Source organism: Oncorhynchus mykiss, chromosome 8, assembly GCF_013265735.2.
Source record: "Oncorhynchus mykiss isolate Arlee chromosome 8, USDA_OmykA_1.1, whole genome shotgun sequence".
Lineage (NCBI taxonomy): Eukaryota > Metazoa > Chordata > Actinopteri > Salmoniformes > Salmonidae > Oncorhynchus > Oncorhynchus mykiss.
Window position 1 is genome coordinate 71,112,101 of NC_048572.1, and position 13,428 is coordinate 71,125,528.

Genomic DNA, 13,428 nt, shown 5'->3' on the forward strand with positions numbered 1-13,428 from the left:
ATTAATTATCTACCCCACCAACTTGATAATCCAACGACAAAACACATATGGCATTGTATGTAGAGATTGCTAACTCTCCACCTCCAATACATATTTAAAATTTTATGTAATTTTAGCAGGTGCTCTAAAGAGCAACTTACAGGAGCAATTAGGGTTACATGCCTTGCTCAAGGGCACATCAACATATTTTTTTTCACCTATTCGGCTCAGGGATTCAAACCAGCAACCTTTTGGTTACTGGCCCAACACTTTTTACCGCTAGGCTACCTGCCTGCCTACACATTATACTTGAAAGCAGACATCCATGCAGCATTAGCATGCATAAAAAAATACAGAATTTCAAAATAGTCATCTTTAAATATGGCAGGCATGTCACTGGATTCGGGTTCACAGTCTTTCCTGGAGAACCTGTCTAAATGACTGTCGCCCCGTAGCACTCTGACGGACTTCCTGACGGGCCGCCTCCAGGTGATGAGGGTAGGAAACAAAACACCTGCCATGCTGACCCTCAACAACGTGGCCCCTCGGGTGCATGCTTAGTCCCCTCCTGTACTCCCTGTTTACACAAGACTGTGTGTCCGCCCACGACTCCAACACCATTAAGATCGCTGACAACACGACGGTGGTATGGTTGATCACCGACAACGATGAGACGGCTTATAGGGAGGAGGTCAGTGACCTGGCAATGTGGTGCCAGGACAACAACCTCTCCCTCAACATCAGCAAAACAAAGGAGCTGATTGTGGACTACAGGAAACAGAGGGGTGAGCCCGCCCCCATCCACATCGACAGGGCTGTAGTGGAGTGGGTTGAGAGCTTCAAGGTCTTTGGTGTCCACATCATTAAGGAATTACCATGGTCCACACACACCAACACAGTTGTGAAGAAGGCACAACAACATCTCTTCCCCCTCAGGAGGCAGAAAATATTTGATTTGGGCCCTCAGATTCTGAAAAAGTTATACAGCTTCACCATTGAGAGAATCTTGACTGTCTGCATCACCTCTTGGTATGGCAACTGACCGCAAGTGCGTATAGCCTAGTACATCACTGGGGCGAAGCAAGCTCCCTGACATCCAGGACCTCTATACCAGGTGGTGTCAGAGGCTCAAAAAATTGTCAAAGACTCCAGTCACCCAAGTCATAGACTGTTCTCTCTGCTACTGCATGGCACGCGGTGCCGGGGTACCAAGTCTGGAACTAGCAGGACCCTGAACAGCTTCTACATCCAAGCCAAAAGACTGCTATATAGTTAACCAAATAGCTACCCGGACTAGCTGCATTGATACTTTTTGCATTAAATCTTGACTCATCACATACACTGCTGCTGTTTATTATATGTCCTGCTGCCTAGTCACTTTACCCCTACCTATATATACTGTACGTATCTACCTCTATTACCTTGTACCCCTGCACATCGACTCGGGACTGGTACCCTGTGTATATAGCTATTAAAGTTAGTTATCGTTACTCATTATGTATTTATTCCTTGTGTTATTTACAGTTGAAGTCAGAAGTTTACATACACCTTAGCCAAATACATTTAAACTCAGTTTTTCACAATTCCTGACATTTAATCCTAGTAAAAATGTCCTGTCTTAGGTCAGTTAGGATCACCAAGTTGTTTTAAGAATGTGAAATGTCAGAATAATAATAGAAAATGATTTATTTCAGCTTTTATTTATTTCATCACATTCCCAGTGGGTCAGAAGTTTACATATACTCAATTAGTGTTTGGTAGCATTGCCTTTAAATTGTTTATCTTGGGTCAAACATTTCAGGTAGCCATCCACAAGCTTCCCACAATAAATTGGGTGAATTTTGGCCCATTCCTCCTGACAGAGCTGGTGTAACCGAGTCAGGTTTGTAGTTGTCTTTGCTCCCACACTCTTTTTCAGTTCTGCCCACAAATTTTATATGGGATTGAGGTAAGGGCTTTGTGATGGCCACTCCAATACCTTGACGTTGTTGTCCTTAAGCCATTTTGCCACAACTTTGGAAGTATGCTTGGGGTCATTGTCCATTTGGAAGACCCATTTGCGACCAAGCTTTAACTTCCTGACTGATGTCTTGAGATTTTGCTTCAATATATCCACATCATTTTCCGCCTTATGATTCCATCGATTTTGTGAAGTGCACCAGTCCCTCCTGCAGCAAGGCACCCGCACAACATGATGCTGCCACCCCCGTGCTTCACGGTTGGGATGGTGTTCTTCGGATTGCAAGTCTCCCACTTTTTCCTCCAAACATAACGATGGTCATTATGGCCAAACAGTTCTATTTTTGTTTCATCAGACCAGAGGACATTTCTCCAAAAAGTATGATCTTTGTCCCCATGTGCAGTTGCAAACCGTAGTCTGGCTTTTTTATGGCGGTTTTGGAGCAGTGACTTCTTCCTTGCTGAGCGGCCTTTCAGGTTATGTCGATATAGGACTCGTTTTACTGTGGATATAGATACTTTTGTACCTATTTCCTCCAGCATCTTCACAAGGTCCTTTGCTGTTGTTCTGGGATTGATTTGCACTTTTTGCACCAAAGTACATTCATCTCTAGGAGACAGAATGCGTCTCCTTCCTGAGCGGTATGATGGCTGCGTGGTCCCATGGTGTTTATACTTGCGTACGATTGTTTGTACAGATGAACGTGGTACCTTAAAGCATTTGGACATTTCTCCCAAGGATAAACCAGACTTGTAGTATTTTCTGAGGTCTTGGCTGATTTCTTTTGATTTTCCCATGATGTCAAGCAAAGAGGCACTGAGTTTGAAAGTAGGCCTTGAAATACATCCACAGGTACACCTCCAATTGACTCAAATTATGTCAATTACCCTATCAGAAGCTTCTAAAGCCATGACATCATTTTCTGGAATTTTCCAAGGTGTTTAAAGGCACAGTCAACTTAATGTATGAAAACTTCTGACCCACTGGAATTGTGATACAACAATTGTTGGAAAAATGACTTGTGTCATGCACAAAGTAGATGTCCTAACCGACTTCCCAAAACTATAATTTGTTAACAAGAAATTTGTGGAATGGTTGAAAAACAAGTTTTAATGACTCCAACCTAAGTGTATGTAAACTTCTGACTTCAACTGTACATACAGTGGGGAAAACAAGTATATGATACACTGCCGATTTTGCAGGGTTTCCTACTTATAAAGCATGTAGAAGTCTGTAATTTTTGTCATAGGTACACTTCAACTGTGAGAAACGAAATCTTAAACAAAAATCCAGAAAATCACATTGTGATCACATTGTGATTTTCTGACAGGTGGCTCAGGTGGCGCTGGGCAGACGGGTGGCTCAGGCGGCGCTGGGCAGACGGGTGGCTCAGGCGGCGCTGGGCAGACGGGTGGCTCAGGCGGCGCTGGGCAGACGGGTGGCTCAGGCGGCGCTGGGCATTTGCTTCATCCGGTGATGGTGTTTAAGGTTGATAAGCTCACTCTGATGTTATGGAAGATGGCAGGATTTTCAATCATCTGTTGTTTGATTTCCTGCAGTTTTATGGCAGAATTTTCAACTACCATTTGTACAATGGCAGTCTCCTGTTCGTCTGAAAATAGACACGTTCTACCACCACTTTGTGGTTGTCTTTCAGTTCAATAAAACCAAAATAGCTTACAGTACAGTAAACACTACAGTTATACAGTATACAAGATAAACATGTGACAAAGTAGTATAGCTCCCAATTTCATACATAACAGTAATACATGACACAGTTTCCCCATACAGTATGTATTGGAATCTACAGTCTTTACTGTGCTTTATGTTGTACTACTGTCAACTAGTAAAAGTAGTAGATAGGTACAGTATGTACTACAGACATAGGACCTATTCTCATTTAGGCATGTCCGAATGATGGATGCTACGGTGAAGTGGTTCAGATTGGGCTGCACTCTCTGTCCAGCCTCTCTCAAGGTCAATCCATGGTTGACCACATGGTCCACCACCATCGCCCTTGTTCTTGGTCTTGATCAGTTGGTAATTGAGCTTAGCTTGTTGAACAGTGTTGCTTTTCATTTGCACACAAGAGATTTTAGTTGTGAAGGTTGTGCAAAATTTGTGAGGGTTTTCCTGTGGTGAAGTAGAGGCGGACCAAAACGCAGCGTGGTTGTATTGATTCATGTTTAATAAAAATCGATAAACACGAACACTACAAAACAATAAATGTGGAAAACCAAAAACAGCCCTGTCTGGTGCAAAACACAGAGACAGGAACAATCACCCACAAACACACAGTGAAACCCAGGCTACCTAAGTATGATTCTCAATCAGAGACAACTACTGACACCTGCCTCTGATTGAGAACCATACTAGGCCGAAACATAGAAATACCCAAAACCTAGAAAAACAAACATAGACTGCCCACCCAACTCACGCCCTGACCATACTAAATAAATACAAAACAAAGGAAATAAAGGTCAGAACGTGACAGTACCTCCCCCCAAAGGTGCGGACTCCGGCGGCGGCGCCTCAGGCGGCGCTGGGCAGACGGGCGGCTCAGGCGGCGCTGGGCAGACGGGCGGCTCAGGCGGCGCTGGGCAGACGGGCGGCTCAGGCGGCGCTGGGCAGACGGGCGGCTCAGGCGGCGCTGGGCAGACGGGCGGCTCAGGCGGCGCTGGGCAGACGGGCGGCTCAGGCGGCGCTGGGCAGACGGGCGACTCAGGCGGCGCTGGGCAGACGGGCGGCTCAGGCGGCGCTGGGTAGACGGGCGGCTCAGGCGGCGTTGGGCAGACGGGAGGCTCCGGCAACGCTGGAGAGACGGGTAGCTCAGATGGCGCTGGGCAGACGGGAAGCACCGGCAACGCTGGAGAGGAAAGCTCTGGCAGCGCTGGACTAAGGAGCTCTGGCGCCTCTGGAATGAGGGGCTCTTGCGCCTCTCGACTGAGGGGCGGGAGCTCTGGCAGCACCGAACAGCCGGGAGACTCCGGCTGCGCTGGAGAGGAGGGAGCACCTGTAGGGATGAGACGGAGAGACAGCCTGGTGCGGGGGGCTGCCACCGGAGGGCTGGTGCGTGGAGGTGGTACCGGATAGACCGGACCGTACAGGCGCACTGGAGCTCTTGAGCACCGAGCCTGCCCAACCTTACCCGGTTGAATGCTCCCGGTCGCCCTGCCAGTGCGGCGAGGTGGAATAGCCCGTACTGGGCTATGCAGGCGAACCGGGGACACCGTGCGCAAGGCTGGTGCCATGTAAGCCTTCATGGCACTTGGCTCAATGCTCACTCTGGCCCGGCCGATACGCGGAGCTGGAATGTACCGCACCGGGCTATGCACCCGCACTGGGGACACCGTGCGGGCCACCGCATAACACGGTGCCTGCCCGGTCTCTCTCGCCCCCCGGTGAGCACAGGAAGTTGGCGCAGGTCTCCTACCTGGCTTAGCCACACTTCCTGTGTGCCTCCCCCCCCAAAAAAATTTGGGGCTGACTCTCGGGCTTCCATCCGCTCTGCCGTGCTAGCTCCTCATAATGCCGCCTCTCTGCTTTTGCTGCCTCCAGCTCGGCTTTGGGGCGGCAATATTCCCCTGGCTCTGCCCAGGGTCCTTTCCCGTCTAGAATCTCCTCCCAAGTCCATTTCTCCAAGTAGTGCAGCCTCTCCCACTGCTGCTGCTGCTCCTGCTGCTGCTGCCTCTGTTGCTTCTCCTGCTGCTGCTTTTGCTGTTGCCCGTTACCACGCCGCTTGGTTCTGTTGTGGTGGGTGATTCTGTAAGGGATTTCCTCCTCTTCTTCCGAAGAGGAGAGGCGAAAAGGATCAGAGGACCAATATGCGGCGTGGTAAATGTCCATGGTTCTTTTAATACGTAAATTTACACATGAACAACTGAATACCAAAACAAGAACCGTGAAAACCCAAAACAGCCCTATTTGGTGCAAAACACAGAGACAGGAACAATCACCCACAAATACACAGTGAAACCCAGGCTACCTAAGTATGATTCTCAATCAGAGACAACTACTGACACCTGCCTCTGATTGAGAACCATACTAGGCCGAAACATAGATATACCCAAAACCTAGAAAAACAAACATAGACTGCCCACCCAACTCACGCCCTGACCATACTAAATAAATACAAAACAAAGGAAATAAAGGTCAGAACGTGACAAAATGTTTGTTATACAATTTCAATCTGAGTGTAAAGCAAAACGTGCCAGTAGTATTGCAGATTCGGTGTATGGTTCTGCTAAATGAGTTACAGGTCTGGGTCATTGTGCCTCATGGGCCAGTTTTAGTTTGTAAACAGTTGGGGAAAACTAATGTAGTCAGTTCTGTGGTGCAGACAGCTGTGGATTGATGGTGATGTGAGAGACTCTGTTGCTCTGATGACCCAAGAGATGAAAAGCACAGGTGTTGCTACTTTTGGCAAACTGGGAGAGAACATTTGAATGTATTACATTTGCCTTTCAGCCATTTGATGTCATTATAAAGTGGCTTCAAATCAAATTAGATCGATATCATTGATAGCAATGGGAATTGTATTTGGTTTGAAACACTGTGCACAAGGTATGGGAACATACAATATGTACAAATCATAATTACAATCACTTACTGGCAGAAATTCCAACAAAATAGTAGAAAAAGTTAAGGGAAAGAAAGGAGAAACTGTTTGTTTGTAGACCTCACATTAAATCTCACAGATGGTTAACTAGAGATAAAATAAATAATTATGTACCATTTTCATTTGGAAAACAACCAATTGGTTGCCATCCCACTCAAAATCCACTTTTACTGGGAAGAACAGTTTGATACTCCCCCATCGCTTGGAAACAAGTTGTTGGTTTGATTTAGAAAACAACACACTCCACAATCCAAATGTTTCAGTGGAAGATATTGTACACATTTCTGGCAACTACAAATATGTTACAGCTACAGGGCATCAACGAATCGCCTTTGTGACATTTTGTTGTGTGGAAGTGGAGGATTTGTTAAATATTTTCAGTTATTGCCCCATAGTGGCTCCCTTTTGGTCAAATGTACAAGTGGGGTTACTTCCTGTTTTACCCGATTTTGTTATCTCTCCACAAACATTTATAATGGGTGACTTTTAAGGGACAGACGCAACACGATATACAATCTCTTGATTTTGCTGGGAAAGGTTTTCATTTTTAAAACTCAGAAAAGTAATATGCTAGTATTGGATTCTTTCAAAATAACTGTCAACACTATTATACACTAAAATCATGGATTGCAAAAGACAGTGGGAGGTCTAACATTTTTACTGATAAGTGGGACCAAACTCATATACACATTCATATACAAAGGAAAGGTGCTCCAGATCGCCAGTAATAAGACAATTCTAGTTATTGTTTGTTTTTGTTTGATGAGTTGTATTTATTATGGTTGTTCATTTTTTTGTATGTAATTCCTTTTTATATCCTTTCTTAGTTTGTTAGGTTATTGCTTGTGTCCACCACATCAAGGTAGAGGTAGTGGGCTGGGTGGGGTGTGACGGGAATTCTGGGGGACCATGAAACTTTAGCTCCCACTTCCCTACGGTGTGAAGGTTATTCGTAATGGCTGTCAATGGTATTATTTGCCTACGACTGATTTTTTGGGAGGATGAAAGACAAGGAAAGAAATACCCCCCCCCCCGAAATACAAAAAAAAGACATCTCCTTGTAACAACAAAAATTATACAGAAACAGATATTAAGACTAATAAATTAAACACGTAATAATAATAGTTGTGTCCCCCAGATGTGTGGGGGAGGAGGGGGTGGGTTTAATTTTTAAAATTATAATATTTGTCACAAGCGCCGAATAAATTGGGTGTCGACTTTACCGTGAAATGCTTGCTTACGAGCCCTTCCCAATCATGCAGAGTTATAAAATAATAATAAAATAAAAAATAGTAACAAGAGAGGAATAAATACTATATATGGAGCTATATACTGGGGTTATATACTGGGAGTACCAGTACCAGATCAATGTGCAGGGGTACGAGGTATTTGAAGTAGGTATGTACACTACTGTTCAAAATGTTGAGGTCACTTAGAAATGTTCTTGTTTCTGAAAGAAAAGCATTGGGATTCTCTGTCTTACCCTATTGCTTTTTTGCTTTTTTCGCTATACCGGGCTTGAGTAGATTGAGTGTGCCCCCTTTTGCTTGAGCGGTGGGGGAGATCTTCGTGGGCTATACTTTGCCTTGTCTCAGGGAAGTAAGTTAGTGGTCTGTTTATCCCTTTGGTGGTGGGGGGACTTTTCTTTGGCAAAGTAGGAGAGGTTATATCCTGCCTGGTTGGCCCTGTCTAGGGGATAACTTTGGACAGGGCCAGTGTCCCCCCCCCCCCCCGTCTGTCTCCAGTATCTATTCTGCAATAGTCAAATCAAAATCAAATCAAATTTATTTATATAGCCCTTCGTACATCAGCTGATATCTCAAAGTGCTGTACAGAAACCCAGCCTAAAACCCCAAACAGCAAGCAATGCAGGTGTAGAAGCACGGTGGCTAGGACAAAACTCCCTAGAAAGGCCAAAGGAACCAGACTATGAGGGGTGGCCGGGTGGCCGGTCTTCTGGCTGTGCCGGGTGGAGATTATAACAGAACATGGCCAAGATGTTCAAATGTTCATAAATGACCAGCATGGTCAAATAATAATAATCACAGTAGTTGTTGAGGGTGCAGCAAGACAGCACCTCAGGAGTAAATGTCAGTTGGCTTTTCATAGCCAAGCAATAAGAGTATCTCTACCACTCCTGCTGCCTCTAGAGAGTTGAAAACAGCAGGTCTGGGACAGGTAGCACGTCCGGTGAACAGGTCAGGATTTCATAGCCGCAGGCAGAACAGTTGAAACTGGAGCAGCAGCACGGCCAGGTGGACTGGGGACATCAATGAGTCATCATGCCAGGTAGTCCTGAGGCATGGTCCTAGGGCTCAGGTCCTCCGACAGAGAGAAAGAGAGAATTAGAGAGAGCATATTTAAATTCACACAGGACACCGGATAAGACAGGAGAAGTACTCCAGATAACAAACTGACCCTAGCCCCCTGACACATAAACTACTACAGCATAAATACTGGAGGCTGAGACAGGAGGGGTCAGGAGACACTGTGGCCCCATCCGATGATACCCCCGGACAATAGTCTATGTGCCATGGGGCTAGGGTCAGTCTGGCCTATCTGGTGTAATTCTCCAGTCTTGCTTCAGGAATACCTGGCCTGACAACTCCTAGTTATCCCGTTCCCAGTCCCCCTGGTCGTACTGCTGATCCAGTTTGTGCTCTTCTGCCTGTGGCTATGAAACCCCAAACTGTTCACTGGTCGTGCTACCTTATCCCAGACCTGCTGTTTCAACCCACTCTCTCGACCTCTGAATGCTCAGCTATGAAAATCCAAGTGACATTTAATCCTGAGGTGCTGACCTGTTGCACCCTCTATAACTACCATGATTATTATTTGACCCTGCGTCTACATCTTGAAGAACGATCTGGATTTCTTCCTAGGTTCCTGCCTTTCTAGGGAGTTTTTCATAGCCACTATGCTTCTACATTGCTTGCTCTGTGGGGTTTTAGGCTGGGTTTCTTTATAAACACTGACAACTGTTGATGATTGATTGAATGTATTGTGGATTAACTTGCATCTGGTTTTAATCTCTTTATATACTATTTGGAGTTGTACTGTAGTAATTCAATATAATGACACATTCAATTGCTTAAATATGAAAGGATGGGAACCTTTGTTTTTGTCACTATTTCTGATGAGACTAATTAGCGTGGAACAGCTAAGTATAAAAGCATGCCCCTTACAGCCTCTTTTACAGCTCAATGCTTATGCTGTGTTCATAACCAAGGAAGAAGATGGAAATTACCAGTTGTGATGTCGTAAATACCAATTGGAAGCATTCTTGTGCTTTGAACTCATTGAGAAACACAGATTGGCTAATGGCAACAATCTCCGTCAACCATGAACTAAAAGTACAGCTATCACACTTGTTAACAAATTATATGCAAAAATATATTAATACATTTTTATAAATTATGTTTTGTGACATTTAACTGCCGAAAATACTCTTATCGAGGTCGTTTCTGTAGTAGCTGACGTCAGCATGTGGGAGAAGTCAGCGCTCAGGGATGATAGCTGAGTTTCCAAGTGAAATTTTCCAGGTCTTGTGTGGTATATACCACCTTCCCACTTGGTTATGAATGCAGCATTACAGCAGTTCTGATGAGAGCTTTTGTACCTGAAGGTGTGTCCAGACTGGGTGGTGTCTTTTTGACCATTTTTAGGGCCATGCAGTCTTTTTAATAAATGTTTGGGGTGTGGTTGAATTGATTTAGTGTTTCTTAATTTAAGTTATACAATCATTCAAGATGTTTGTTTGAAAGTTATGCTACTGCAATGTATTTTTGTTGTTGCAGTTTATGCAAGGCCTAAGGAACCTGTCCTCCAGTGACCTAAGGTGATTGTTTTTAATTTGTGTATACCTATTTCAATTCATTCCAATTCAATATCTGAGATTTTGTTTGGTTTATTTGTGTACTGGGTCAGTCGATACAAAACATGCATTTAATATCGTTGTAAATATTCTCTGGTTTTTGGAGATCCACCTGCAACTGGACACAGACATTTAGAAGATACACTTTTTTACCGAATTGAGAACAAAGTAATACCAAGAACAGGTTAGGTGTGAAATTCCTTGCAAAGCTTTCCATTAGCCAATCTGCAACGGGTATGGAGCATCACATGTCCTGTTTAATTTATAGCTAGTGAGTTGCCTAACAAGTCAGACTTTTCTTGGTATACAGTCAAACAAAGCACTACAAAATCGTGAACATTTTCCTTACAAGCTAGAATGTTGAATAACATTTCATTTGAATTTACTCTACTGGTTGTTTGCAGTTGGTCCTTCAGCTCCTCGAAATGAGACAAAAATAGCCACAGGACAGTATTGTTTACCTGACTTTTTATAGTGCCTGTACTGAAGTTAACATTTCTATCACCTGTCACATGCCCCAAAACATGTTATCCTGTTAGTATGCATGCATCTTGTGCATGTACTTCCATCTTGTGCACGTGCCTTCGGTCATGAATAAGATGGTAGACAGAGAGCTGGTTTCAAGCGCAGCAGGTGTTTATTTGTAAAGGACCACAGGAGGAGGCAGGTAGCTGGGTCCAAGGGCAGGCAGAAGTTCATACACGGGAGGAGGCAGGTAGCTGGGTCCAAGGGCAGGCAGAAGTTCATACACAGGAGGAGGCAGGTAGCTTGGTCCAGGGGCAGGCAGAAGGTCATACACAGGAGGAGGCAGGTAGCTGGGTCCAGGGGCAGGCAGAAGGTCATACACAGGTGTCCAAAAAGGCAACAGTACAGGAAGGGAGAAGGCTAATGACATAGTCCAGGAGATCAGGCAAGAGGTTGAGGAGAGGGAACCCAGCGCACCAAATAGAAATGTGTATAAAAACAAACAATACCTCACAATGATGGGAGTGCAAAGAACTGAACTAAATAGTGTGTGTAAATGGCATACAGGTGATCAGAATTCAGGTGATTGGGATCTGGAGAGTGAGCTGCATTCAGGGAATCCATGTGTTTGAGAGTGTGAACTGGAAAGTGAGCTGCATTCAGGGGATCTACGTGTTTGAGAGTGTGAGTTGGAAGCAGACGTTACACACATCTTGATTGCCACACGCATAGACCCATGTTTAGAAGTTGGTTTAATAATACTTTCCTGTGGATATTTTGTCTCAAATTTTTACCAACTGAAGGACCAACCCCACGGACAATCGGCAGAGTAAGTTAAAATATAATTTTATTCAACATTCGTGACAGACAAGGGATGTTTTCACGATTGAAGGCATCTCCACACTTCGTGACTATGCTGTGATTAAACCCTCCAGCAGAAGTAGAACTGAGAACATCTTGAGTAGCCTAGGCAACTCCTGCTTGTCCACGGTTTATACAGTTACCTATTCACTACAAGCAAACTTAAACCCCAATCCTTTAATAAACGTTGCTTGTTCTTTTATATCTACTTCACTGTTTCCCTATAAATGGGCATAGAACCTGGGATTAGTAATAATAAATGTCACAATATTGAATCAGTTACACAATAGTAGTCTATTGTAGGCTAAGCAGTATTTATTCTACAATAGCTTCTACGAATTCGGGTGTAGGCTGGTCCACTCTCATCTCTCTCTTACTTTTAGAATTTTGAATAAACTTAATTTGAACTTCACCTGTTGTCCACTGATTTCGTCCTTATCCTGGTGGAAATTTTCACAGGGAAGTTTTATTAAACCGACTTCAAAACGCGTGTCTCTGTGTGTGGCTATCACGATTTGTTTGCTCATCACCTAAGGCACGCACAAGATTGAACAAAAATATAAATGCAACAAATTAAAAGGTTTTACGGAGTTACAGTTCATAGAAGGAAATCAGTAAATTGAAATAAATTCATTAGGCCCTTATCTGTTGATTTCACATGACTGGGAAGGGGCGTAGCCATGGGTGGGCCTGGGAGGACATAGGCCCACCCACTTGGGAGCCAGGTCCACTGACTGGGGAGCCAGGCCCAGCCAAACAGTTTTTCCTCACAAAAGGACTTTATTACAGACAGAAATACTCCTCAGCACCCCTCCCCCTCCTTAGACGATCCTGCAGGTGAAGAAGCGGTCCTGGGCTGGCGTGTTTACACGTGGTCTTCTAGTGTGAGGCCGGTTGGCTGCCAAATTCTTTAAAATGAAATTGGAGGAGGCTTATGATAGAGAAACTAACATTAAATTCTCTGGCAACAGCTCTGTTGGACATTCCTGCAGACAGCATGCCAAATGCACACTCCCTCAACTTGAGACATCTGTGGCATTGCGTTGTGTGACAAAACTGCACATTTTAGAGTGGCCTTTTATAGTCCCCAGAACAAGGTGCACCTGTGTAATGATCATGCTGTTTAATCAGCTCCATGATATGCCACACCTGTTAGATGGATGGATTATCTTGGTAAAGGTGAAATGTTCACTGACAAGAGATTTAAACAAATTTGTGAACATTTGCGAGAAATGAGCTTTTTGTGCATATGGAACATTTCTGGAATCTTTTATTTCAGCTCTTGAAAAATGGGAGCAACACATGTTGCGTTTATATTTTTGTTCAGTATACATGCACGCGATGCATGCATACTAACCAAATTCTTGTAGGAGTTTACATGGTTTTGCGCATTTGCCAGGTGATTTACTGAGGCACTAAAAAGTTGGATAACTAATATTTCCTGGGTATATTTTGTCACTGCTTTGTCTTTATTCAACATTCTGGCTTGTAAGCAATCTTTCCAAGTCTTTGCAGTGCTTTATTTCAGACTATTTATCAGAAAGCTGGTATCACTGTCTGATTTACATTACCAAAAGTATGTAGACAGCTGCTCCTCGAAAACATCTCATTCCAAAATCGTGGGCAATAATATGGAGTTGGAAGCACAGAATCATCTAGAATGTCATTGTA